Source organism: Euphorbia lathyris, chromosome 2, assembly GCF_963576675.1.
Source record: "Euphorbia lathyris chromosome 2, ddEupLath1.1, whole genome shotgun sequence".
Lineage (NCBI taxonomy): Eukaryota > Viridiplantae > Streptophyta > Magnoliopsida > Malpighiales > Euphorbiaceae > Euphorbia > Euphorbia lathyris.
In genome coordinates this window covers 30,037,551-30,042,518 of record NC_088911.1, presented here as the reverse complement: position 1 = coordinate 30,042,518, position 4,968 = coordinate 30,037,551, and the positions used below count along the sequence as shown (strand labels likewise).

Below are 4,968 nucleotides of genomic sequence, written 5' to 3'. Positions count from 1 at the left end.
TGCAACATCGCAACTGGATCAAGATTCACTATACCTTTAACTGATGACATAGTTGAGGATGATGGTTTCGCCATTGGTACGTGTTCATGCTCCGCGGGCCACATACTACTGTTGATTGCCATCTCCTCCAAAAGTTCTCTTGCTTGGGCCGATGTTTTCTTCATGAATAACCCTCCAGACATAGCATCCAATGAACCTCTAGTTGTAGGATTTAAACCATTATAAAATGTTTGCATTAAAAGTTCAGCGGGCAATTGGTGGTGCGGGCATAAACGTTGAAGTTCTTTAAAACATTCCCAAGCCTCATAAAGAGTTTCATTATCATTTTGAGAAAAAGATGTTAACTCTTTTATGACTCTTGCGGTTTTTGCTAAAGGAAAATTTTTTGATAAAAATGCTTGGGCTAATTGCTCCCAAGTTTCAAATGTTGCGGCTGGCATAGAAGTCAACCATTCTTTGGCTCGATCCTTCAAAGTAAAAGGAAAAAGGCGAAGGTTGATTGCTTCCGCAGTCACATTCGGTATTTTAAAAGTGTCACAAATTTCTAAGAAATTTGTCAAATGGGTGTTAGGATTTTCGTTAGGTAACCCGTAAAATGTTACGTTATTTTGTAGCATATTAAGCAATGCTGGCTTAATCTCAAATTGGTTGGCATTTATTTGGGGTCTAACTATGTTGTTCGTCACACCGGCCACTCCTGGCCTAGCGTAATCCATAAGTGTGGCCATAATTTCTGGCTCAGTAACTCTAGTTTTTATTGGAGTTTTGTTTTTGTTTTTCTTGTCTTTCTTGTTCTTTTTAAGAGTCTTTTCAATTTCTGGGTCAATAGGGTCTGGTGGCATGCCCGAACTTCGAGAACTGCGCATGAACCTGAAATTTCGCACGAACCGAAACTACCTTCAAAACAGAATTTGAAAAATAAATATGTTAGTATCTAAAAATAAATAAAATACAAAATTTTTAATAAGTATGAATAAACCTAGATTCGAAATAAAATACGAAAAATCTAAATTTTTGTCAAAAATTTTGGCGTTCCCCGGCAACGGCGCCAAAAACTTGTTGAGCGATTTACGCAAGTGCACGGTATACACTTGTAGTAATAAAAGATATCGATCCCACAGGGAACGCTTTTTAACAAAAACTTATTTTGAATCAGTTAGATTTATTTTTAAGGTTTATAATATGTAAAATCGTTGAATTGGATTTGGTTTTGAAATTGCTAGAATAAGAATTAAATTAGAGTATAAAAATGTTAGAAAATACTTCTGATTTAGAAATGAATTTACAAAACAGGAACGTTAAGTTCTTTTAGAAAAGTAAACAAATGTATTCGTTTGCATTAAGCAAAGAAAACAACTTTAAACTTTGCATAAATTAAAACAATAAAATAAATGACGGTTCTTCTAATTTTAGGGCTTTGAACTGCAGTCAATCCTCCTACGGTCGGGTTAGATCGCTACCTTAACCAAATTGATACTCTACTGATGATATCAATTTGCTTAAGTGTTCAACAAAGTTTCCTTGTAAAGATTTTGAATTTAACTACGTTTTAATGAAAACACCAGCATCCACTTCGGATCCTTTACCAAAGTGCTGCATAAAAATCTATCGAATGGAACAGACTTTATTAGATGAAATATAAATTTGATACAAGTTTACAGAGAATAAGGAGTATGAAAACATTTCACGACTTGCAAGTGAACGGGTTGTCAATCCTTTCCTTGGGTTTCGTTTAGAGTTTGTCAGACTCAGGGGCGGATTCTCTACTCAATCTTCTCCCTGTAACTTCATAATAGGGATGCGGTCGGCCTCTACCAGAATGTAAACTAATATGAACAAATCTAAACGCTACTGTGTTTGTAATTATTGAATAAACAATGTGTGTATACCATAATGCTTTTTACAGAAATGAAATCTAAATTCTGAATCACTTGACTTGGAATTCTGCATAAATTCTATACTAATCTCTTTCTTCTATATCTTCTCAAACTCTCTATCAACTCTTTATTTATAGATGTTGAAGATTCGTGATTGAAGTGTCGTGTCCGTTATGAAGGATCGTATCCTCTGCGAAGAGACGTCTTTATCCACCCGAACGAACACGTTTTATCGAAAACGAAAGTGTGCGAATGGCTCTCTAGGTTTTGCTGAACTTACCGAGAATAATTAATTATCGGCCGAGAATGGGGGAGCAATTATTTGGTCTTCGAACGAAAGGAATGGGAGCTAAAAAACGCGTGTCGCGACCGAGAATTTGAGATTCTCGGTCGCGGCTTTCATAAATTCTCTACCGAGAATTTGGTTTCCTCAACCGAGAATTTGACATTTTTTTTGTTTCTGACTTCGTCTTTGTCCTCGATTTGGTGTAATTGATCTTCGTTGTTTTTTACTCCTTTTGTAGGGTTTTTATTCTGTTTTGAACCTCTTTCGCTCCTATTTGGATTTTACCAAATATTTAGGTACCTTGCAAGAAAGAAATATATTCGAACGTAAAAGTATTCTAAACAGGTATAAATAGCACAAATTCGTAGCAATATTGATGTAATTATTGATGATATATTAGGTATATTTTGGGCTTAACAAATCTCCACACTTAATCTTTTGCTAGTCCCGAGCAAAATTTCACTGAATTATTTCTTTAACTAATCTCTGTATAAAAAATAAATTATATATCTCTGTATTAACTTTTAAATTAGTTAAGCCGAAAAGACTAACTTCGTATGGCAAATTTATCCGCAAAATATCAAACTAACTTAGTATAAAGGCGATATATCTTTTTTCTTGTATTTTCAATTTTGAATTGAAGTATTCGGGACGATATAAGCACGCATGTTATTGAATCTTTCGTCTCAAGGCTTTTTAAAGCACAAAATTTCCTTTCCCAAACCAGCTTAGCATCAACTGTTTGGTTTTGCTCAGTATCAACTTCCTTATATGGCGTAACATTATCTGTCTTTTCAAACTTACCTTCATCATTACCCAGTTCTTCTTCTTGATCAGTAGGAGGTTTCTCAAGATCGATATCTTGACTTCTCCCAAAGTGTGAGTCTTCAGAGATTACACAGTCAAGAGGTAGTGCATCGATTGGGTTTAGTCCAGAGGATTTCTTCTTCTTCTTCTTCTTCTTCTTTCTCAGAGGCTGTTCAGGAGTATCCTCACTCTCTTCCTCAGGCTCAACTTGCCTTTTCAGTTTTTCTGCTGACTTAGGTTCCTCCTGACCTTGCTCAGCATCAGCTTTCTTCGCACTGGATACTATTCTTAGCCTTTTCGGAGCTGTGTTCACATCCTTTGCTGACAGGTCAGCTTTCCGCTTTTTATCCTACCGAGTGTGGCCAGTTGGTTTCACCAACACTTTCTTCCCCTTCTTGGTCGGCACATCATGTGCTTCTTCAACAGCGGCCCCCTTTCCTTTCTTGGGTACGATGGGTTGATCGTAGGCCAAACCGAATAGTATGCCAGCAGAAATTTCTGTACCCTAGAAGTTAATTTCCTCTACCAAGCCCACTTTGTAGTCTTTGAGAATTTTGGTGATAAGGGATCCCAACCTGAGTGTGTCGGTATGTTGAGTGATTTCTGCAAGTGCACGGTATACGCTTGTAGTAATAAAAGATATCGAACCCACAGGGAACGCTTTTTAACTAAAAACTTATTTAATTCAGTTTTATTCGCGTCTTTAGGTTTAACAAAAGAAAATCGTTTAATTGATTGAATTGGTTTGGATAAATTAGGATTAGATAAGAATATTATATTGAATTTAGAGAACAATTCCGTCTTGAGATTTTGATTACAAGACAGATACTTCCGTAATTGGAATAAATAGAAGGTATAAAACTTATTTTCATTAAGCGAAAAACAACTATAACTTTGGTAAGATTATGGACATGTAACAATATAGGAATTTATTCAATTAAATGGCTTTGAACCGTAGAAATCTCTCTGGTTCGGAGCAGATTTCTACCTTAATCAAATTAGTATTTTATATCCGATAAACCGCGCTGGCGATCATATCATCTGTAAAAACCAATTCTTTCAAGTGTTCAACAAAGTTCTTATATGAATAAGATGGTATAAAACGTTTTAATAAAAACACCAATTTATCATTTTGAAAATCATTTTGTCAGAACAATATCAAAATAACAACAGAAAGAATGTATTGAATAAGATAAATATATCATTAATGAAACGTGAATCTTCACAAGTTAACAGAGAAGTAGAAACATGGATAGCATTGTGACGAAAACTTTGAGATCCGGGTTGTCAATCTTTCCCTCAAACTCCGTAGGTTTGTCAGACCCTTTTGCGCTTCAGCCGTTAGTTCTTCTCGCTGAATCTTCGGAATAGAGACCGGTCAGTCCACTACCGGAATGAAAACTTATCTCTGATCAACCTTTGAAACTAAACTAATATTACTGTATTTATAACTAATCTAATAACAACTTGTGTACATCAAGTTTGTTTACAGAAATGAAATCTAACTTTCTGACTCTTTTCTGAATCAGAAACTCAACATAATAACTCTCTGATTTCTCTAACTTTTCTAACTTAGCCAACAACATTAATTTCTGAAATGGATCACTTATTTATAGTTGTTGAAGGGTTGTAATTGATGGGTCGTGTCCGTTGGTGAAGGGTCGCTTTTATCCAAACGAACAGACGCGTTTCTCGGATTAAAACATGTGAAAACCGTGCAGAATTCTTCGCTGTCTCATATGAGATTCTGAAAATCTCAGTCGCGACAGGGGGTGCAGGGGCGAGTTGAAGACTTCGAAATTTCAGAGTTCGGTGATCGTATGTCGCGACTGAGATTCTAAAAATCTCAGTCGCGACAGGGGCTTTTCTCCCCGTCTTTCGACTGCTTCTTGTCCTCCTTGAGCGTTCTTTTGACTGATACGTATTCTTGGTACGTTTTTTAGGTTTTTCCTCCATTTTAGCTCCGTTTTAGATCCGTTTTGGCTCCTATTTGGATTT

At 36.0% G+C, this 4,968-nt stretch overlaps 1 non-coding gene across 1 annotated transcript; it reads left to right on the top strand.

Annotated features, from left to right (window-relative positions):
• The first annotated feature begins 252 nt into the window (after window positions 1–252).
• On the top strand, window positions 253–359 carry LOC136221116 (small nucleolar RNA R71). The gene has a single exon (XR_010684904.1). It is a non-coding gene; the product is annotated as a small nucleolar RNA R71 (small nucleolar RNA).
• Window positions 360–4,968: the final 4,609 nt, after the last annotated feature.